The sequence below is a fragment of the Triticum urartu genome, chromosome 5A (assembly GCF_056163025.1).
Source record: "Triticum urartu cultivar PI428250 chromosome 5A, HENAU_Tu73, whole genome shotgun sequence".
Taxonomy (NCBI): Eukaryota; Viridiplantae; Streptophyta; class Magnoliopsida; order Poales; family Poaceae; genus Triticum; species Triticum urartu.
Genome location: NC_141877.1, coordinates 520324148 through 520348896, shown reverse-complemented (window position 1 = coordinate 520348896; position 24749 = coordinate 520324148). Strand labels below are relative to the sequence as shown.

Genomic DNA, 24749 nt, shown 5'->3' with positions numbered 1-24749 from the left:
TCCTGGATTAGGGGGTCTCCGAACAGCTGGACTATAACCTTTGACCGGACTGTTGGACTATGAAGATACAAGATTGAAGACTTCGTCTCATGTCCGGATGGGACTCTACTTGGCGTGGAAGGCAAGCTAGGCAATACGGATATGTATATCTCCTCCTTTGTAACTGACCTTGGGTAACCCTAGCCCCCTCCGGTGTCTATATAAACCGGAGGGTTTTTGTCCGTAGGACAACATACAATCATACCATGGGCTAGCTTCTAGGGTTTAGCCTCTCCGATCTCGTGGTAGATCAACTATTGTAATACTCATATTGTCAAGAATAAATCAAGCGGGACGTAGGGTTTTACCTCCATCAAGATGGCCCGAACCTGGGTAAAACATCGTGTCCCTGCCTCCTGTTACCATCCGCCTTAGACGCACAGTTCGGGACCCCCTACCCGAGATCCCCCGGTTTTGACACTGACATTGGTGCTTTCATTGAGAGTTCCTCTGTGTCGTCGCCGTTAGGCTTGATGGCTCCTACGATCATCGATAGTGATGCAGTCCAGGGTGAGACTTTTCTCCCCGGATAGATCTTTGTGTTCGGCGGCTTCGCACTGTGGGCCAACTCGCTTGGCCATCTAGGGCAGATCAAAGTTATGCCCCTGGCCACCAGGTCAGGTTTGGAAGCTTAAAATACACGACCGATATCCGTGGAGACGTGATCTTCGATGGATTCGAGCCCCTGCATTGTGTGCCACACGGTCACGATGAGTACGATTTAGCTCTACCATCGGACAGTGTTCAAGAAATCGCACCGGCAGCCGCTCCGTCCCTTAATTCGGAGCCAGTTGCGCCATCCATGGATGGGTGGATAGACCCCGCCACAGAGGCTGTATCCTCAGTGGCGATTGAGCCGAATATCGACCTTACCCTTCACGACAGCCGTGTTGCCAAACTATCGGATCCTTCTCCGGCCACGGACTCCGAATCGCCTGCGCCCGTTCCTGTCGAATCCGATTGGGCGCCGATCATGGAGTTTACCTCCACGGATATTTTTCAGCACTCGCCCTTCGGCGACATACTGAACTCATTAAGGTCTCTCTCCTTGTCAGGGGGATCCTGGCTGAACTATGTCCGGCAGGATTGGGATGCGGATGACGAAGAAATTCGCCGCCCACCCACCACCCACTTGCCCACTTGGTAGCCACTGTCGATGACTTAACCGAAATGCTCGACTTCGACTCCGAAGACATTGACGGTATGGACGACGATGCGGGAGGCGAAGAGGAACCACTGCCCATAGGGCACTGGACAGCCACCTCATCATATGACATATAGATGGTGGACACACCCAAAGAAGGCAATGGTGACGGGACAGCGGAGGATGACCCCTCCAAGAAGCAACCCAAGCGCCAGCGTCAGCGGCGCCGCTCTAAGTCCTGCCAAGGCAAAAGCAGTGATACCGGCACCGGAGATAATAGCACTCCGGACAGTGCCGAAGATAACAACAATCCCCTCCAGCAAGATTTAGAGCAGGAGGTTGGAGAAGCCAGCCCTCCTGAGAGAGCGGCAGATGGAGAGGCGGAGGATGATAATTACATGCCTGCCTCCGAAGACGAGGCAAGCCTCGATGATGACGAATTCGTCGTGCCAGAGGATCCCGTCGAACAAGAGCGCTTCAAGCGCCGGCTTATAGCCACGGCAAATAGCCTTAAGAAAAAAGCAGCGGCGGCTTCAAGCTGATCAAGATTTGCTAGCTGACAGATGGACTGAATTCCTGGCGGCCGAGGAATATAAACTCGAGCGCCCCTCCAAGAGTTACCCAAAGTGCAGGTTGCTACCCCGACTGGAGGAGGAAGCACCGAAACCTACATCCCCGGCGTACGAGGCGGCTGATCGGCCACCTCGTGGCCGCGACAGAGAGGCATTCCAGCCAAAAGCTCAGCCCGCACCCCAACGCCATTCAAATAAAAAGGCATGGGGAAATACGCCAGACCTACGAGACGTATTGGAGGACAAAGAAAAACATGCAAGATCAATCTACAGATCACGAGGGTGCGCCACTATGCGAGACGATAATCATCACGTCGGATACAGTAAAAGTAAGTCTGGCCGGGCCGAACACAGCGGGCAAGACTCATTTGAGCTGCATCGCGATATAGCCCAGTACAGAGGCGCCGCACACCCCTTATGCTTCACAGACGAAGTAATGGATCATCAAATCCAAGAGGGTTTCAAACCCGTAAATATAGAATCATACGATGGCACAACAGATCCTGCGGTATGGATCGAGGATTTCCTCCTGCACATCCACATGGCCCTCGGTGATGACCTACACGCCATCAAATACCTCCCACTCAAACTCAAAGGACCAGCTCGGCATTGGCTCAACAGGTTGCCAGCAGAGTCCATTGGTTGTTGGGAAGATCTGGAAGCCGCATTCCTCGACAACTTTCAGGGCACTTATGTGCGACCACCAAATGTCGATGACTTGAGCCACATAATTCAGTAGCCAGAGGAATCGGCCAGGCAATTCTGGACACGGTTCCTAACAAAGAAAAATCAAATCGTCGACTGTCCGGATGCAGAGGCCCTAGCAGCTTTTAAGCACAACATCCGCGACGAATGGCTCGCCCGGCACCTTGGCCAGGAAAAGCTGAAATCTATGGCAGCCCTCACGACACTCATGACCCGCTTTTGTGCGGGAGAGGACAGATGGTTGGCTCGTAGCAATAACATATCAAAGAACCATGGTACTTCGGATACCAAGGACGGCAACGGCAGGTCACGTCGCAACAAACATAAGCACCACATTAACAGCGACAATACCGAGGATACGGCAGTCAATGCCAGATTGAAAGGCTCTAAACCCGGTCAGCAGAAAAAGCCATTCAAAAGAAGAACTCTGGGCCCATCCAGTTTGGACCGTATACTTGATCGCTCGTGCCAAATACACGGCACCCCCGACAAGCCAGCCAACCACACCAACAGGGATTGTTGGGTGTTCAAGCAGGCCAGCAAGTTAAATGCCGAAAACAAAGATAGGGGTCACATAGTGATGACGAGGAGGAGCCCCGGCAGCCGAACACCGGAGGATAGAAGAGGTTCCCCCCACAAGTGCGGACGGTGAACATGATATACGCAAGCCACATCCCCAAGAGGGAGCGGAAGCGTGCGCTCAGGGACGTATATGCGTTGGAGCCAGTCGCCCCAAAGTTCAACCCATGGTCCTCCTGTCCGATCACCTTCGATTGCAGGGAGCACCCCACTAGTATCCGTCATGGCGGATTCACCGCATTAGTCCTAGACCCAATCATTGAGGGATTTCACCTCACTTGAGTCCTTATGGATGGTGGTAGCATCCTGAACCTGCTTTATCAGGACACAGTGCGCAAAATGGGTATAGACCCCTCAAGGATCAAACCCACAAAAATGACCTTTAAAGGCGTCATACCAGGTGTAGAGGCCCATTGCACAGGCTCAGTCACACTGGAAGTGGTCTTTGGATCTCCGGATAACTTCCGAAGCGAAGAGTTAATCTTTGACATAGTCCCGTTTCGCAGTGGCTACCATGCACTGCTCGGGCAAACCGCATTTGCGAGATTTAATGCGGTACCGCATTATGCATATCTCAAGCTCAAGATGCCAGGACCTCAGAGGGTCATCACAGTCAATGGAAACACAGAGCGCTCTCTCCGCACGGAGGAGCACACTACGGCCCTCGCAGCAGAAGCGCAAAGCAGCCTCTTAAGGCAATCCACTAGTTCGGTGATTAAGGACCCGGACACCTTCAAGCGCGCCCGGAGTAATCGGCAACAGGACCGCCTGGCATGTTCCGAGCTCGCATAGCAATGCGGCCCCCACCCCGGTCCCGGCCAAATGGCAAAGTCCGTGCCACACGTACATAATTACGCATTAAAAATACCATGGGCACAGGTGGGAAGGGGGGCATGACTACGGCATGCTCCAAGACGCGGCTTAAACCACACTAGGGGCTTCCCGCTTTGTTATTTTTCTCGACTTTAATCTCTGGAAACCCTGTCTGGCAGCATGATTGCCGAACACATGATGCAGCAACCAAGGAGGCAGAAAGCTACGTCACACCACGGAACTCCCAGGTGGATTATGATAACAAGTGAAATACTTGCTTTAATACTATTCCTCAGCTTGCCCGTGGAAGGGACATGTCAAATAGTCCTACTTTTTGCTTATCGCACTACTTATATCATTCTGCTTTAACGCACCTTTTTGAATAAATAATGCATAGCATTAAGACTATTATTGCATTCTTCCTTTATATATATATATATATATATATATATATATATGTTCATTCATGACAGCTAGCACCCGTACACTCTCGTACGGCCAATACGCTAGGTGCTTAAGCATACCCCATAATACGGCGTGAGAAGTCCGAACACTTTCGACAGTGCGGCACCCCGAACTTATAGCATTATATGCATCAGCTCCGAATCATGTCTTGGGTCAATAGTTGGGTTTGCCCGGCTCTCATGTTTTGGTACCTTACGTTCCGCTATATCGGCTAAGGTAGCACTGGGAGAACTACTGCGATTGTGCCCCGGTTCTGCTGGGCTAAGCACCTCAGTAGAGAAAGCTAAAACTGACTGTCATGATAAGGCTAGAGACTGGTCGCTGTTCAAGAGGTTTCAAGTCCCTAAAGACTTATGCTGCTTAGAGCGAGGAGTCGACCCTGTCTGGCTTAAGGCGTGTATAGCGCTCCCTATTCGGCCTTCCGAATACTAGGGGCTTCGCCGAAATTTAAAATTATAGAATTCTAAGGCTAAGTGAGAGTGATAATGCATTATAGTCCGATTGCCTTGTTCGTTGTGCTAAGCACCTCCCTCGAAGGACCCAAAAATGGGAACAAGAGTGCTCAGGTTTATCCCGAACACCCCAGCACTCGTGGCGTGGGGGCAGAAGCCGACGACTAGCCATCTCTCAGATTTGATAAACAGCCGAACAGAAGGTAATATTTTAAATTCAAACAAGCGTTGCATAGCGCATATGAACAAGTTTTCATAATACAGGATTACACGAGCAAGTTTATTCAAATATTACATATTTTGCACACTCGTCTGCTACAAGACGGGCACCCTTCAGGACACCCTCATAGTACATCTCGGGGTGGCGATGCTCCTTGCCCTGCGGCGGCCCTTCCTTCATCAGCTTCACAGCGTCCAGTTTGGCCCAGTGCACCTTCGCACGGGCAAAAGCCCGGCGTGCACCTTCGATGCAGACGGACCGCTTGATGACTTGCAGCCATGGGCAGGCATCCACAAGCCGCCTCACCAGGCCGAAGTAGCTGTTGGGAAGGGCGTCGCCAGGCCACATCCGGACTATAAAGCCCTTTATGGCCTGTTTGGCCGCCTTGTGCAGCTCGACCAGTTGCTTCAGCTGGTCGCTCAGAGGCATCAGGTGTTCGGTCCTAGTATACTGAGACCAGAACAGCTTCTCCGTTGAGCTTCCCTCCTCGGCCTAGTAAAATTGTGCGACATCCGACACGCTGCGGGGCAAATCTACGAATGCTCCTGGAGAGCTCCGGACTCGGGTAAGTAACAAGTAATTTACTTTCACATGCTTGCTTTGCATATTGAATGCCTTATCCGCCGCTATCTTCTTCATCGCATCAATCTCCTGGAGGGCCTTTTGGGCTTCAGCCTTGGCACTCTTTGCACTCTCAAGGGCCGCGGCAAGCTCGGACTCTCGCGTCTTCAAGTCAAGCTCCAACTCCTCGTGCTTCATCACGAGAGCATGGAGCTCTTGCTGCACTTCACCCACCCGTGCCTCTTGTTTTTCCCGCTCGGTGCGCTCCTGGACCGCTTTGTTTTTGGCCTCGGATAGCGCTTGCTTCAAGGTTGCCACCTTGGTCGTGGCCCCTGGCAATTTAAAGATGATCCTGTCATTTTGCAATCGCATCCTTTTTGTATATATACATATCTATAGACTAGGTATTACTTACCTTTGTTCTCCTCGAGCTGCCTCTTGGCAAGGTCGAGCTCTTTCTTAGACCCTTCGAGGTCCTGCTTCAGTACGGCGACCTCTGTAGTCAGTGCGGCAGAGGTCAGCAGCGAAGCCTGCATACGCATATAGACATACTTATATTAGACTCCTGTAGATATTAGTTGATCCTCAATTCGGCTTTTCTTTTTGAACACCAAACAGAGCATCAGGGGTTACTGTCTATGCGGTAATATTTTTCCTATATTTCAAATACTTACCTCAAAGCCTGTTAGAAGGCTGGCACAGGCTTCAGTCAGTCCGCTCTTGATGGACTGAACCTTCTGGATCACCGCACTCATAATAGTGTGGTGCTCTTCGTCGATGCAAGCGCTGCGAAGCGCTCCCATCAGATTGTTCGGTGCCTCTGGATGGACAGAGGTCACCGGCACGGGCGTCTTGCCCCTTTTGGAAGGAGGCCACCTGCCTGAGTCCGGAACCACTGGAGGTTCCGGCGCGGTGTCCGGCCGAGGGCCAAACTCGGAGCCCTCGGGAGCCTTACTCCCTCTGCTCCTGGAGTCCGGAAGGTCACCTTGAGGCGCCTCCGGGATTGTCTCCCCTCGACCCGATGCCTCTTGAGACAATACCTCGGCATCGTCCGTAGGGCAAGGGGAGGTGGCGGTCCGAAGTGGATCCCTATCCATAACCGACGAGTCCAAGGAGCCGCCCGATGAAGATATGTCGATACGGGCTTGGGGCTGTCTGCATAATCATATTCGGTGTTAGGAGAAGCAGTGCGACAAAGGTATGCTATGAGTTACTCTGGTATCCGAATACTTACGACTTCGCCAGGGGCTTGGCCCTGAGCAGCCACTCGTCTTCGCCTTCGGCGGCGGTGGTGGAGTAGTCCAGAAGGAGGGTCCTCCCCTTCTTGGACCCTTCGGCCCACCCGGTCAGGGCGGCCTTCCTTTCCTTGTCTTCCCCGACTGAAGGGGGAGCATCTTCATCTTCCTCCTCGTCTTTGGTGGAGGAGTGCGTCGCGGAGTCATCGGATGATGAGTCCGATATCACCTGGCGTCGGGAACTCTTTCGGGTTCCCTTGGCCTTCTTCTTGGTCTTCTCCAGCACCTTGTAAGGAGCTGGAGCCAGCATCTCCATCAAGAGAGCGTCCGCAGTGTCTTCGGGCAGAGGGGCCGGGCAGTCGATCTGCTCCAATGCCTTCACCCAGTCATGTCAAAGGCATGGCAGCTCAAACCCCGCTCATGGTTAAGCTATGGGAAGTAAAAATCCTACCAGATGTACAAAACTTACCGGATTCGCGGGACGCTTTGCGCTTAGCCCGCGGTCCTCGGTGTGAAAGGGAGGGACCTCGGCGCCCTTGAACAGCACCCTCCAGACGTCTTTGTGCGTCGTGTCGAAGAGCTCGATTGGAGTCTGGTGCCGGGCCGGGTCGAACTCCCACAGGTTGAAATCCCGTTGTTGACACCAGAGGATCCGGCGGAAGAGCATGACCTGGACTATGTTGACAAGCTTGAGCTTCTTGCTTGCCATATTCCGGATACATTTCTGGAGTCCGTCCAGCTCCATCGATGAACCCCGGGACAGGCCCTTCTCTTTCCAATAGGTGAGCCCTGTGGGGATTCCGGATCGAAACTCAGGGGCTGCCACCCAGTTGGTGTCGCGCGGCTCGATGATGTAGAACCACGCCGATTGCCACCCCTGTATGGTCTCTATGAAGGAGCCTTCGAGCCATATAACATTGGGCATCTTGCCCACCATGGCTCCACCGCATTCCGCTTGCTGGCCCCCCACCACCTTCGGCTTGATATTGAAGGTCTTCAGCCACAGACCGAAGTGGGGCCAGATGCGGAGGAAAGCCTCGCACACGACAATGAACGCCGAGATGTTGAGGATGAAATTCGGGGCCAGATCATGAAAGTCCAGCCCGTAGTAGAACATAAGACCACGGACGAATGGATGGAGGGGAAACCCCAGTCCGCGGAGGAAGTGGTCGAGGAAGACTACCCTCTTGCGAGGTTCCGGGGTAGGGACGATCTGCCCCATAGCGGGCAGCCTATGCGCGATATTCGCGGCTAAGTATCCGGCTCCGCGCAGCTTTTTGATGTGTCCCTCCGTAACGAAGGAAGCCATCCACTTGCCTCCCGCTCCGGACATGTTTGGAGAAGGTTGAGGAGAAGGATGTGGACTTGGGTGTTGGAGCTCGAGTGCGCAAGAATGGATGAGTAAGGAGGAAGAAGGCGTGGGTAGAAAAAGGTTAAACCTTATCCCCTTATAAAGGTGGCCGAAACTATGCGTCCCCACTAGCCTGGTAAAACTCGCTTATCCCCCAAGCGTCAAAATTGATGGCGTGGTCGGGTTACCCACGCCCGTATTGATGAGAATCCCGTAATAAGGGGACCACGATCTCTGCTTTGACAAGACGTCGCAAGAAACTGCCTCGCGTTATGTGCGGGGCTAGTTAAAGAAAAACGGTTTGAATAATCACCGAACCATGGCATGATGTCATGTTGCCAAAACGTGTCAGTGATAACCCACAAGTATAGGGGATCGCAACAGCTTTCGAGGGTAGAGTATTCAACCCAAATTTATTGATTCGACACAAGGGGAGCCAAAGAATATTCTCAAGTATTAGCAGCTGAGTTGTCAATTCAACCACACCTGGAAACTTAGTATCTGCAGCAAAGTGTTTAGTAGCACAGTAATATGATAGTGGTGGTAGCAGCAACAAAAGTAAATACAGCAAAAGTAATGTTTTTGGTATTTTGTAGTGATTGTAACAGTAGCAGCGGGAAAGTAAATAAGCGTAAACCAATATATGGAAAACTCGTAGGCACCGGATCAGTGATGGATAATTATGCCGGATGCGGGTCATCATGTAACAGTCATAACATAGGGCGACACAGAACTAGCTCCAATTCATCAATGTAATGTAGGCATGTATTCCGTATATAGTCATACGTGCCTATGGAAAAGAACTTGCATGACATCTTTTGTCCTACCCTCCCGTGGCAGTGGGGTCCTATTGTAAACTAAGGGATATTAAGGCCTCCTTCTAATAGAGAACCGGAACAAAGCATTAGCACATAGTGAATACATGAACTCCTCAAACTATGGTCATCACCGGGAGTGGTCTCGATTATTGTCACTTCGGGGTTGCCGGATCATAACACATAGTAGGTGACTATAGACTTGCAAGATCAGATCCAGAACTCACATATATTCATGAAAACATAATAGGTTCAGATCTGAAATCATGGCACTCGCGCCCTAGTGACAAGCATTAAGCATAGCAAAGTCATAGCAACATCAATCTCAGAACATAATGGATACTAGGGATCAAACCCTAACAAAACTAACTCGATTACATGATAAATCTCATCCAACCCATCACCGTCCAGCAAGCCTACGATGGAATTACTCACGCATGGCGGTGAGCATCATGAAATTGGTGATGGAGGATGGTTGATGATGACGACGGTGATGAATCCCTCTCTCTGGAGCCCCGAACGGGCTCCAGATCAGCCCTCCTGAGAGGTTTTAGGGCTTGGCAGCGGCTCTGTATCGCAAAACGCGATGATTTCTTCTCCCTTATTTTTTTCTCTCTGAGAGCAAATATATAGAGTTGGAGTTGGCGTCGGAGGGCATCCAGGGGGCCCACGAGGTAGGGGGCGCACCCCCCACCCTCGTGAGAAGGGTGTGGGCCCCTTGGTCTTCATCTTTGGCGAGGATTTTTTATTATTTTTTCTAAGATGTTCCGTGGAGTTTCAGGTCATTCTGAGAATATTTGTTTTCTGCACATAAAACAACACCATGGCAATTCTGCTGAAAACAACGTCAGTCCGGGTTATTTCCATTCAAATCATACAAGTTAGAGTCCAAAACAAGGGCAAAAGTGTTTGGAAAAGTAGATACGACGGAGACGTATCAACTCCCCCAAGCTTAAACCCTTGCTTGTCCTCAAGCAATTCAGTTGACAAACTGAAAGAAAGAAAGAAAAACTTTTACAAACTCTGTTTGCTCTTGTGGTTGTAACTATGTCAAGCCAGTATTCAAGTTTTCAGCAGAGATCATAACTAACCACATTTGTAATAATTCTCAGGTCTCATAATTACTCATATCAGTAGCATAATCAACTAGCAAGTAATAATAATAAATCTTGGATGACAACACTTTCTTGAAACAATCGTAATATGATATAACAAGATGGTATCTCGCTAGCCCTTTTTGAGACCGCAAAACATAAATGCAGAGCACCTTTAAAGATCAAGGACTGACTAGACATTGTAATTCATGGTAAAAGAGATCCAATCATAGTCATACCCAATATAAATTAACAGTGATGAATGCAAATGACAGCTGTGCTCTCCAGCTAGTGCTTTTTAATAAGAGGGTGATGACTCAACATAAAAGTAAATGGATAGGCCCTTCGTAGAGGGAAGCAGGGATTTGTAGAGGTGCCAGAGCTCGGTTTTCAAATAGAGATAAATTGTATTTTGAGCGGTATACTTTCATTGTCAATGTAACAACTAAGAGATGGCGATATCTTCCATGCTAAACACATTATAGGCGGTTCCCAAACAGAATGGTAAAGTTTATACTCCCCCTCCACCAACAAGCATCAATCCATGGCTTGCTCAAAACAACGAGTGCCTCCAACATACATCAGGTCCCAAGTGGAGTTTTGTTTGCAATTAATTTTCATTTAGTTTGCATAAAGCATGGGACTTGGCATCCCGGTGACCAGCCATTTTCTCGTGAGTGAGGAGCGGAGTCCACTCCTCTTGAGAATAACCCGCCTAACACGGAAGATAAGGACAGCCTTGGTTGATACATGAGCTATTCGAGCATACAAAACAGAATGTTTATTTGAAGGTTTAGAGTTTGGCACATACAAATTTACTTGGAACGGCAGGTAGATACCGCATATAGGAAGGTATGGTGGACTCGTCTGGAATAACTTTGGGGTTTAAGGGATTGGATGCACAAGCAGTATTCCTGCTTAGTACAAGTGAAGGCTAACAAAAGACTGGGAAACGACCAACTAGAGAGCGACAACAGCCATGTACATGCATTAAAATTAATAAACATTGGATGCAAGCATGAGTAGGATATAATCCACCATGAACATAAATATCGTGAAGGCTATGTTGATTTGTTTCAACTACATGCGTGAACATGTGCCAAGTCAAGTCACTTAAATCATTGAAAGGAGGATACCACCCCATCATACCACATCATAATCATCTCAATAGCATGTTGGCACACAAGGTAAACCATTATAACTCATAGCTAATCAAGCATGGCACAAGCAACTATGATCTCTAATTGTCATTGCAAACATGTTTATTCATAATAAGCTGAATCAAGAACGAGGGACTCATCATATTTACAAAAACAAAAGAGGTCGAGTTCATACCAGCTTTTCTCATCTCAGTCAGTCCATCATATATCATCATAATTGCCTTTCACTTGCACGACCGAACGGTGTGAATAATAATAAGACTGCACGTGCATTGGACTAAGATGGAATCTGCGAGCATTCAATAAACAGGAGAAGACAAGGCAATATTGGCTCTGGGTTAAATCAACAATAATGCATAAAAGAGCCACTTCAACAATTTAGTTATGGTCTTCTCCTACTGACCCCCAAAGAAAAGAAAAGAAATAAAACTATTTACACGGGAAAGCTCCCAACAAGCAAAAGAAGAACGGGAAATATTTTTGGGTTTTCTTTTTAATTATTACTACTAAAGCAGAAAAATAAACTACTACTAATTTTTTTGGTTTTTCTTAAGGTTTAACAAACACACTAGAAGAAAGCAGGAAAAAGAACATAAACTAGCATGGATATTACAGTGAAAAAGTATGAGCACCGACATCTAGTAATGAGTATGTGTGAACATAAATGTAATGTCGGTGAGAAATACGTACTCGCCCAAGCTTAGGCTTTTGGCCTAAGTTGGTCTATTGCCAGGGATAACCTGGCGGATACCCGTAAGTGTAGTTGGGGTCGTACTGCAACGAAGAATAGTTGGGATCATCCTGATGTGCAGCGGTTATCGCATGCTGTGCTGCAGCGTGGAGTCGAGCTGCCTCCGCTCTCCTCTCGTACTCTTCTGCCTCCTCTCTGGTAATAACATGTCTTCTTTTTGTCTGTGAATCAAAGAAGGCAGGAGCAGGGAGGGTAATACGGAAAACACGTCGTTTATCAAAAATTAAACGATATAAGAGAGGTGATTCAGGCCTCTCGACAAACTGGTGCGAAGCCATAGAGTCATAATCTAAATATGCAGGAGGCAACTCCATATCACTCTCGCGAATGTCTATTTCAAGAAAATGAGTTAAGCGGGTTGCATAAATTCCTCCAAAGAAATCTCCATTATGTCTATTATGATGCAACCTACGAGCTACAATGGCTCCCATATGATAAGATTGGTCTCCTAACACAACACTCCTAAGAATGCTAAGATCAGGGACACACATGTGACATGCTTCATCCTTAGCATTTATGCATCTACCGTTGAAGAGAGCAAAATAATTTATAGCAGGAAAGTGAATGCTCCCTATGGTAGCCTGCGTTATATCTCTAGATTCCCCTACAGTTATACTAGCAAGAGAGTTTCTAAATTCAGATTTAGGGGGATCCCTAATACTGCCCCATGATGGAAGTTTGCATGCAAGAGTGAAATCCGCTAAGTCCATGGTATAAGATTTGTCATAGAGATCAAACATGACTGAAGGAGAATTACGCGAAGATGAATACTCAAACCTCCTCACAAATGAACTTGTGAGATCATGATACTGGGGGCATTTGTTAGCCTCAAAATCCTCAAGACCGGCATTGAGCAAATATGCTTTGAATTCTTCCTTAATCCCCGCACGGTCCATAAAGTTTGTCGACGGCCATTCGCAAGACCATACTGGAGCGTCTCTTGGTGGATCCTCGTTAGCATCGGGCATAGCAATCCTGGGTCCTTGCTTCTTAGAAGAACCACCTTGGAACATCTTCCTAAGCATATTTTTTTTTCTCTGAAAAATTCTGAAAATTTTAGTAACTTCAAACAAAAGTGAACCAACTTCAATAAAATTGATAGCAACTACTCCTACAAGTGCCTAGGGCCTATATCAAGCATCAAAACTACCCTTGACCATATAAATTTGACATGCAAGCTCAAGAACAGGGTCACCTAAGCAACAAAAATTTGCAAAGAATAAAGCACTAGAACATAAATTAATTGGACCAATGGAGGAGTCACATACCAAGGAACAATCTCCCCATTCAGTTTTGTGAGAGGTGCTTTGAGCAAGGAGATCGAAAATCACAGCAAAAGTGGCTGGAACTCGTGCTTGAGTTGGTTTTTCGGGTTTGTGTGAGACAGAGGAAGAAGATGGGTGCTGGGATAAGTGGAGGAGGGCCACCGTGGGCCCACGAGGCAGGGGGCGCGCCCTAGAGGGGGGGCTCCCACCACCCTCGTGGCCAGGTGGCAGCTTCTCCCACGGTAATTTTTGCACAGTAAATCCTCAAATATTCCCGAAAAAAACATATTAAATTGGCATGTCATTCTGAGGACTTTTATTTTCGGGGTATTTTTATATTGCACGGATAAGTCAGGAAACAGACAGAAAAATACTATTTTTACTTTATTTCTACTAGTTAACAGAAAATATAGAGAGGGTACAGAAGGTTGTGCTTCTAGTTTCATCCATCTCATGCTCATCAAAAGAATCCACTAACAAGGTTGATCAAGTCTTGTTAACAAACTCGTTCCGATAATCATGAAACCGGAGAAATTTCGAATAACACTAAGTTACCTCAACGGGGATATGCACATCCCCTATAATAAGTATATCATATTTCTTTTTGACAGTAGGAAGAGGAAATTCGAAACCTCCAATTATAATCGATGGAATTTTTCCAATGGGGTTGATACTATAAACTTGAGGTTGTTTCCTTGGAAACTGTACCGTATTCTCATTACCATTAACATGAAAAGTGACATTGCCTTTGTTGCAATCAATAACAGCCCCTGCAGTATTAAGAAAAGGTCTTCCAAGAATAATAGACATACTATCATCCTCGGGAATATCAAGTATAACAAAGTCCGTTAAAATAGTAACGTTTGCAACCACAACAGGCACATCCTCACAAATACCGATGGGTATAGCAGTTGATTTATCAGCCATTTGCAAAGATATTTCGGTAGGTGTCAACTTATTCAAGTCAAGTCTACGATATAAAGAGAGAGGCATAACACTAACACCGGCTCCAAGATCACATAAAGCAGTTTTAATATAATTTCTTTTAATGGAGCAAGGTATAGTAGGTACTCCGGGGTCTCCAAGTTTCTTTGGTATTCCACCCTTAAAAGTATAATTAGCAAGCATGGTGGAAATTTCAGCTTCCGGTATCTTTCTTTTATTAGTAATGATATCCTTCATATATTTAGCATAAGGATTTGTTTTGAGCATATCAGTTAATCGCATACGCAAGAAGATAGGCCTAATCATTTCAGCAAAGCACTCAAAATCCTCATCATCCTTTTTCTTGGATGGTTTCGGAGGAAAAGGCATGCGTTTCTGAACCCAAGGTTCCCTTTTTTTATCATGTTTCCTAGCAACAAATTCTCTTTTATCATAACATTGATTCTTTGATTGTGGGTTATCAAGATCAACATCAGGTTCAATTTCTACATCATTATCATTACTAGGTTGAGCATCATCATGAACATCATCATTAATATTTTCACTAGGTTCATGTTCATTACCAGATTTTGTTCTAGCATCAGACATAGAGATAGCATTTGTATTATCAGGTGGTTCAGCAATAGGTTCACTAGAAGTTTGCACAGTTCTATCATTTTTTTCTTCTTCTTCTTTTTAGAAGAACTAGGAACATCAATATTATTTCTTTGAGAATCTTGCTTGATTCTCTGAGGGTGGACTTCAGGATACAAAGGTTCCTGAGTCATTCTACCAGTTCTAGTAGCCACTCTAACAGCATAATCATTTTTCTTACTATTCATTTCATCAAGCACTTCTTTTTGAGCCTTAAGTACTTGTTCTACTTGAGTGGTAACCATAGAAGCACGTTTGCTAACAAGTTTAAGTTCATCATTAATATTAGCCATATAATCACCCAAGCGTCTAATCATATAAGCATTTTCTTTTAATTGTCTACCAAAATAAGCATTGAAGTCGTCTTGCTTAAACATAAAGTTATCAAACTCATCCAAGCACTGACTAGCAATTTTAGTAGGAGGAACTTCAGCTTTATCATATCTATAGAGAGAATTTACCTTTACTACATGTGTCGGGATATCGGGATCAGGAGGTTCTTCAATAAAAAAGAATTTAGGTCATATGTTTCTTCAACAGGTGGTATATTAAGACCATGTATTTCTTAAGTAGGAGGTAAATTGTTAACGTCTTCAGCTTTAATACCTTTTTCTTTCATAGTTTTCTTTGCCTCTTGCATATCTTCGGGACTGAGGAATAGAACACCTCTCTTCTTCGGAGTTGGTTTAAGAATAGGCTCAGTAATTGGAGTAGGGGCTGGCTCAGGAGGTGCCCAATTATTTTCATTTGTCAACATATTATTCAATAGAATTTCAGCTTCATCCGGTGTTCTTTCCCTGAAAAGAGAACCATCAGAACTATCCAGGTAATCTCTGGAAGCATCAGTTAGTCCATTATAAAAGATATCAAGTATTTCGGGTTTCTTAAGAGGATGATCAGGCAAAACATTAAGTAACTTGAGAAGCCTCCCCCAAGCTTGCGGGAGACTCTCTTCTTTAATTTGCACGAAGTAGTATATTTCCCTCAAAGCAGCTTGTTTCTTATGAGCAGGGAAATATTTAGCAGAGAAATAATAAATCATATCCTGGGGACTACGCACACAACCAGGATCAAGAGAATTAAACCATGTCTTAGCATCACCCTTTAATGAGAACGGAAATATTTTGAGTACATAAAAGTAATGCGATCTCTCATCATTAGTAAACAGGGCAGCTATATCATTTAACTTAGTAAGATGTGCCACGACAGTTTCAGATTCATAGCCATAAAACGGCTCGGATTCAACCAAAGTAATTATATCAGGATCAACAGAGAATTCATAATCCTTATCAGGAACACACATAGGTGAAGTAGCAAAAGCAGGGTCAGGTTTCATTTTATCTCTAAGTGATTCTTTGTTCCTTTTAACTAATAACCTCTTAAGCTCATATCTATCCCTGCAAGCTAAAATAGTGGCAGAAGATTCCATATCAAAAAGATAGCCCTCAGGAATAACATGCATATTTTCATCATCACTATCATCATCGTATTCAGATTCAATAATTTCTTTTTCTCTAGCCCTAGCAATTTGTTCATCAAGAAATTCACCAAGGGGCACAGTACTATCAGGCATAGAAGCAGTTTCATCATAAGTATCATGCATAGCAGAAGAGGCATCATCAATAACATGCGACATATCAGAACGAATAGCAGAAGCAGGTGTAGGTGTCGCAAACTTACTCATAATAGAAGGTGAATTAAGTGCAGAGCTAGATGGCAGTTCCTTACCTCCCCTCGTAGTTGAGGGATAAATCTTGGTTTTTGGATCTCTCAAGTTCTTCATAATGATAAGCAGATATAAATCCCAAGTGACTTAAAGAATAGAGCTATGTTCCCCAGCAACGGCGCCAGAAATTAGTCTTGATAACCCACAAGTATAGGGGATCACAACAGCTTTCCAGTGTAGAGTATTCAACCCAAATTTATTGATTCGACACAAGGGGAGCCAAAGAATATTCTCAAGTATTAGCAGCTGAGTTGTCAATTCAACCACACCTGGAAACTTAGTATCTGCAGCAAAGTGTTTAGTAGCACAGTAATATGATAGTGGTGGTAGCAGCAACAAAAGTAAATACAGCAAAAGTAATGTTTTGGGGGGTTTTGTAGTGATTGTAACAGTAGCAGTGGGAAAGTAAATAAGAGTAAACCAGTATATGGAAAACTCGTAGGCACCGGATCAGTGATGGATAATTATGCCGGATGCGGGTCATCATGTAACAGTCATAACATAGGGCGACACAGAACTAGCTCCAATTCATCAATGTAATGTAGGCATGTATTCCGTATATAGTCATACGTGCCTATGGAAAAGAACTTGCATGACATCTTTTGTCCTACCCTCCCGTGGCAGTGGGGTCCTATTGGAAACTAAGGGATATTAAGGCCTCCTTTTAATAGAGAACCGGAACAAAGCATTAGCACATAGTGAATACATGAACTCCTCAAACTATGGTCATCACCGGGAGTGGTCCCGATTATTGTCACTTCGTGGTTGCCAGATCATAACACATAGTAGGTGACTATAGACTTGCAAGATCGGATCAAGAACTAACATATATTCATGAAAACATAATAGGTTCAGATCTGAAATCATGGCACTCGGGCCCTAGTGACAAGCATTAAGCATAGCAAAGTCATAGCAACATCAATCTCAGAACATAATGGATACTAGGGATCAAACCCTAACAAAACTAACTCGATTACATGATAAATCTCATCCAACCCATCACCGTCTAGCAAGCCTACGATGGAATTACTCACGCACGGCGGTGAGCATCATGAAATTAGTGATGGAGGATGGTTGATGATGACGACGGCGACGAATCCCTCTCTCTGGAGCCCCGAACGGACTCCAGATCAGCCCTCCCGAGAGGTTTTAGGGCTTGGCGGCGGCTCCGTATCGCAAAACACGATGATTTCTTCTCCCTTATTTTTTTCTCTCCGAGAGCAAATATATAGAGTTGGAGTTGGCGTCGGAGGGCATCCAGGGGGCCCACGAGGTAGGGGGCGCGCCCTAGGGGGGCTCCCCCCACCCTCATGAGAAGGGTGTGGGCCCCCTGGTCTTCATCTTTGGCGAGGATTTTTTATTATTTTTTCTAAGATGTTCCGTGGAGTTTCAGGTCATTCCGAGAATATTTGTTTTCTGCACATAAAACAACACCATGGCAATTCTGCTGAAAACACCGTCAGTCCGGGTTAGTTCCATTCAAATCATACAAGTTAGAGACCAAAACAAGGGCAGAAGTGTTTGGAAAAGTAGATACGACGGAGACGTATCAGTCAGCAGATTAGATTTGTGGAAATATTATTCTCTCTATGGTGGTATCTAGAACTTATTTTGCAGGGTCGGACACTATCCTTTTATTCAAACTCTTCTGCGGTGTATTCGGAGGAGGAACCCGCCTTGCAATGCCGAAGACAACACTGCGCGCTGGACTCATCGTCATTGAAGCCTGGTTCATGGGCTACTGAGGCAGTCCTGGATTAGGGGGTCTCCAGACAGCCGGACTATATCCTTTGACCAGACTGTTGGACTATGAAGATACAAGATTGAAGACTTCGTCTCGTGTCCGGATGGGACTCTACTTGGCGTGGAAGGCAAGCTAGGCAATACGGATATGTATATCTCATCCTTTGTAACCGACCTTGGGTAACCCTAGCCCCCTCTGGTGTCTATATAAACCGGAGGGTTTTAGTCCGTAGGACAACATACAATCATACCATAGGCTAGCTTCTAGGGTTTAGCCTCTCTGATCTCGTGGTAGATCAACTCTTGTAATACTCATATTGTCAAGAATAAATCAAGCAGGACGTAGGGTTTTACCTCCATCAAGAGGGCCCGAACCTGGGCAAAACATCGTGTCCCCTGCCTCCTGTTACCATCTGCCTTAGACGCACAGTTCGGGACCCCCTACCCGAGATCCGCCGGTTTTGACACCGACACAGCCCATCCCCCGAGGAGCTTGCCGGGCTCTGCTTCCGCTACCTCGACCCCCGCCACCGTGTTCGCGACTGCACAACGACATCCGCTACAGGCGGTGCATAATCTCCGGCCACGACTCCCGTGGTTGTGACGACTTCCACCGCCGCGCCAGTCGCGCCCCACCCGTCGCCCCACGGACGGCCGCGCACCGTGCTGACCGTGACCCACCCTCCGCCCCGCGGAGTGTCGCGCACCCGATGTCGCCCCCTGCTCCGATTGTGCATGCCGCACCCCAGCTACCTGCCCCCGCCCTGGTCGCGCACGTGAGCGCCGCTGAGCCAGTGCGCATCATCATGTCACGCTCCGTTGAGATGGAGGAGGCAGAGGAGGTGCTCAGCCGGGCGATGGTGGCCACCATCACTGGTACTCGGCCCCAGGTGTCTGCCGACGATGTCGCTGCGCTCCTGTGCACCACGTTCGACTTCGAAGACGGTGACTTCACCACCCACCTCCACAAGCCTGAAGATTTCCTGATCATCTTCGGCTCCCGCCCCTCCAAGGACCGCATGAACGGCGACCATTACATCTGATGCCCGCGCTTTTCGCTGTAGCTACGCCTATGGTGCAAACTTGCCCATGCCGGCTCCGGTGGGTTCGAATACCGCGTCAGGCTTGAGCTCCGCGGCATCCCCGCCCAGGCCTGGCATTTAGCAACGGCAGAGCACATCCTCGGGACCAGCGTCTAGGTCGAGCGCCTCCACCCGCAGACGCACTCCCGTGCTAACCTGGCCACATTCCGCCTCTCCGGACGCGCGCACGACCCCGCCGGCATCCACTGTGCCGCCACGCTGGAGATTGTCAAGGTCACTCCAGGATGCACCACCTCCTCCGCCCCTACGGTCACCACTCTCACGTACCCTATCGCCATCGCCCTCGTTCGCTCCGACGTCGACCGAGCTCGCGCCCCCACCGGTCCTGCAGCTCGCCCGGATGGGGAGGAAGACGGGCATGCGGCTGATGGTGACGGCGCTGATGCCGATCATGGCCCCGGCGGGGCCGCCCGCGCCGTCGTACTGCCGCTGCTCCAGAGGGACGTGCCGACGGCATGGCTGTGGATGCCGGCAGTTGGGCGCATCCCCGTGGCCAGCACCGCGCTAATGGCCTGGCCATTGCCGATCACTGGTCCGGGGCGTGCACCGCCATGCGCGCTCAAATGCCGCCGCCCGTACAATCAACAACCCGGCGCATGGATGCCTGGCCCACCTCCCTGGACGACGCATGACGCCCTCGTCACAAAGCCAAAAGAGGAAAGAGGGGAGGAAAGAAAAAGCGTGCAAGGATTGCGGCTGCGATTGCCAGAGCTGCTGTGGCTGCCGATCCCAGGCCGACAAGATCACCCCCACGGGCCGACGCACACGTCGCTTCGCCAGCTGGATCCCTAGCACTGGCGTCACGCCCTCCCACCCCAGAGGCCAGACCCGCCACGGCTGTGGATCCCAGCCCGACAGGATCACCCCAACAGACGGACGCGCACGTCGCTTCACCAACTGGCTCCCTGACGCTGGTGGCGGGCCCTCCCACCAGAGAGGTCGGGCCCGCCACGACCATGCCCCTCCTGTCGCCATGCACCCAGACGAGCACCGCAGTTGATTCGGGACCGCCCTCCACCAATCGTTGCGCGCCTAGGGATCCCGACAGCATATCCTCATGCAGCATGGTCCCCGACTCACAACCAGAAGTGCGCCCATCTTTATCCGCTCCAGAGACTGATGCTGCTGCTGACCTGCTGTCAGGGAAAAGCGCTGCTTTGTCTGCGTCAGTTCCTGCTGCTCCTGACGAGGACCGATCCCCTGACCGTATCGATGCTGCGCGGGGCGATACGCAGGAAGAGATGCGGCAAGCCCACACCACCGCGCCAGAGCGCACCCAAGGCCATGACAATCCTTTGCAGGCTCCTGGCGCAGATGTGATGGGCCTCCTAGTCGCTGCCACTACGACGGCCCATGATCCCATGCAGATCCTGCCCAGGCCACCTCCCCTCCTGGATGCGGCTACCACAGGCCCAGCCATCGAGGATGTGCGCCCCGCATCGCCCACACCAGTCGTTCGGTGCGCGACCCGCTTCGCCTCTGCCGGCCGAGCACTACCACGACGGGCAACTGGACCTTGGGTGACTTCCTTGTCGCGGCCACCCGACAGCTCAATCCTGTCCTTCCCGCCCCAGGCCGCAAGCAACGCAAGCAACCTCTCAACTTCGCGCCGCCACGGCATGGGCGATCTGCGACCATAGCAAAGTCCAAGCCGGTTGCGCCACCTACTACCGAACGTCGCGAGCAAGTTCAGCTGTTGCGCACCCTGGGCATCGTTGGTGTTGACGAGCCAATCACACCGGATGCAATGACGGCCTATGACAACCTGTTCGCCGCGCTGATCCCTAAGGCAGTCCTTGCAGCCATCGCTGCCCTAGTCGGTCGCGAACTCCCCGCTGACCCATCAACGGCGCCGATCACGACGGTGATCAACGGCAGCCCGATCAAGGTCTGAGCGCGTGCCCCGCTCCTCCCTTGTCGACCATGTTCTCATGGATCACGCCCCGAAGATCATAGTATGGAATGTGCACGGCATCCACGCTCGCGCCCAGCGCACCGCAATCCGGTCGCTCATTGTATCCGCGAACGCATCTGTTGTCTGCCTCCACGAAACTAAAATGGAGTTGATCGGCTTGTCCACTGTCCTCGAGACACTTGGCTCGGACTTCGACGACCGCGCGTACTTGCCTGCGATCGGCACCCGCGGCGATATTCTACTGGCCTAGAAGCGCAGCTTGGTGATGATCAGCAACCCCTCGCTCACCACAAACACGCTATCCGCCCTGGTGACGCCCCCCCCCCCCACACGGCGCCAACCCCTGGTGGCTCACTATCGTCTATGGGCCGCAGCATGACAGCGACAAGATCTCGTTCCTCCAGGAAATACGTGATGTCCGAGCCAACTGTGCTGGCCCATGGATGCTTTGCGGTGATTTCAACCTAATCTATCACGACGAGGATAAGAACAACGGAAACCTTAACCGCTGCAAGATGGGGCGCTTCCGGCGGGTCATCAACGACCTTGCTCTCAAGGAGATATACCTAAACGGACGGTGCTACACTTGGTCGAACGAGCAGACCCCGCCAACTCTGGTTCACCTTGATCGCGTCCTATGCACCACGGATTGGGAAGAGGAGCATGGCGAGTGTCACCTACATTGTCTGGCTTCGGTCATATCTGACCACAACCCCTTCCTCCTTGACTGCTCGCCCCTACCCCCAGCACGCCGGCGCTTCCACTTCGAGGACTACTGGACATGAATCGAGGGATTTCATGACGTGGTCACAGACGCGTGGCACTCTGTGGACGACGCGGACCCGTTTCGCCGCATCATGCAGCGCATGCAGGCCACCGCACGCAAGCTCACGAGCTGGAGCACGTGCACCGTGGGCAATATCCGCGACCATCTCGCGATCTCACGTGAACTGCTGCTGCGGTTTGACACGGCCCAGGGGAGTCGCCAATTGACGCCACATGAGGATTGGCTACGAAGGCAGATCAAGCTCTCCTACCTCAGCCTCGCCTCGTTCGAGCGCACCCTAGCGCCAACGTGCACGTGTTACATTGCTCAAGGATGGAGACGCGAACACCTCCTTATTCCATCGTCAATGCACGTACCACAAGCAGAAGAATAGGATCCACACCCTGACGATTGAGGGAGCCATTCTTACTGATCCAGCTAACTGGGTCGTCGCGGCGTTCGCGCACTTTGACTTCCTGCTCGGAATGGATCACCCTCGCGAGTGTGCCCTCAACCTCGACGACCTCATCGCGCCCTGCAACCTGGATGACCTGGACGCCCCTTTGGTGAAGAGGAGATTTTGCAGGCTGTCAAGCGATTGCTGGCGCGCAAAGCGCCCGGCCCAGACGGCTTCACCGCAGAATTCCTGCGCTCCTGCTGGCCTGTTGTCAAGCAGGACTTCGTCCGTGTATTCCAGCAGCTCTACGTGCTCCGTGGGCGGGGTTTCAGTTGCCTGAACCAAGCATTTCTCACGCTGATCCTAAAGCGCTCCGATGCAGCCAGGCTGGGCGATTATAGGCCCATCAGCCTAATCCACCTCGTCGCCAAGATTTTTGCAAAGGTGTTGTCCCTCCGCCTAGCACCCAAACTGAATGAGCTGGTCAGCCCCATTCAGAACGCATTCATCCCGGGACGAAGCCTACACGACAATTTCGTGCTCGTCCAACAATCGGCCCGTCTCCTCCACCAGCTGGGCGCCCCGCGCATTCTCCTGAAGCTCGACCTCGCACGGGCGTTCGACTTCGTATCCTGGCCATTCCTCTTTGAGGTATTGCGTCTGTATGGCTTCAGCGCCCGCTTCCTTGGCTGGATCGTCATTCTCCTATCGTCGGCAAGCACAAAGGTCGTCCTCAATGGCGCGCCGGGACCTGCGATCTGGCACCGTTGTGGGCTTCGTCAACGTGATCCCGTATCGCCACAGCTCTTCGACCTGCGATCTGGCACCGTTGTGGGCTTCGTCAAGGTGATCCCGTATCGCCACAGCTCTTCGTGCTGGCTGTCAACACACTGGGATGCCTTTTTCGCCGCGCCACCGAGCTCAATGTGCTGCAAAAACTGCACCCCCGCCGAGCACTTCCCGTCCTCTCGCTATATGCGGACGATGTCATACTCTTCTGCCATCCCTCGACAAGCGACACACTCGTTGTCCGGGATATCCTGCAGCTATTTGGCCGGGCGTCCGGCCTATGGGTGAACTTCCACAAGAGCACAGCCACGCTGATCAGATGCGACGGTGACATGGCTGCCCCGGCCATCGCCAACCTGGGCTGCCCAACCGCGGCGATGCCTGTCACCTACCTGGGGATCCAGCTCACCCTTGGGCGCCCAACCGCTGCACAACTCCAACCCCTTGTCGACAAAACTGCTGGAAAACTCCCCACTTGGAAGGTGCATCTCATGAACAAAGTTGGACGCCTCATCTTCGTCAAATCTTTACTAAGCGCGATCCCCATCCACCAGCTCCGTGTGCTCGCGCCACCAAAGAAGATCCTCAAGCTCCTGGAGAAAATTCAACGAGGATTCCTATGGGCGGGCCGCACAGAGGCGCACGGTGGCCACTGTCATGTTAACTGGCAACGCGTCTGCCTCCCAACTCACCTTGGTGGACTTGGAGTGCATGACCTGGAGCGCACGGGACTGGCCCTGTGTACCAGATGGCTTTGGTTCACCCGCACAGACGACACCCGGGCATGGTCTAGCCTCGACCTCCAATTCAGTGCTACGGAGCGTGCCTTCTTCTTCGCATCCACCACCATGATCCTCGGCGACGGCCAGCGCGTGTTGTTCTGGGAGGACCGATGGCTTAATGGTTACTCCATCTCGGAACTAGCGCCACAACTTCACGCTCTCATCCCGACGAATCGCCGCAAGAGCAGGACCGTGGCGGATGGCCTGCAAGCGCACCAATGGGCATCAGACATCCAGGGTACTCTCGGCATCCGAGAGATCGGCCAGTACCTGACCACCTGGCACGCGCTCGAGCACATAACGCTCAATGCCGAGCCAGATTGCCTACATTGGAAGTGGAATGCGGCAGGCAACTACACGGCGCAATCCGCCTACCTCGCCACTTTTCAAGGCTCGATCTCCTGCCCTGCATGGAAACTGAACTAGAATGGCTGGGCACCCCCGCGTGTCAAGTTCTTCCATTGGCTCGCTCACCTGGGGTGTTGCTGCATGGCTGATCGCCTGGCTCGTCATGGACTGCCACACCCCCTTGCTGCCCGCTTTGTGATCAACAGCCCGAATCGATCCGGCATCTCCTGCTGGAATGCTCCTTCTCCAGACAAGTATGGCATGAGAGCCTGTCCTGGCTATGCCTGCCATGCAGTGCACCCTCTAACGAGGACTCCCTGTCCGACTGGTGGCGCTCGGCGCACCGGAGCACGCCCAAGCCAATGAAAAAGGGCCTTACCA

General features: G+C 50.0%; 1 pseudogene; it reads left to right on the top strand.

The window, feature by feature from the left end:
* The first annotated feature begins 21302 nt into the window (after window positions 1-21302).
* On the top strand, window positions 21303-24446 carry LOC147972429 (uncharacterized; annotated as a pseudogene).
* The last annotated feature ends 303 nt before the right edge of the window (window positions 24447-24749 follow it).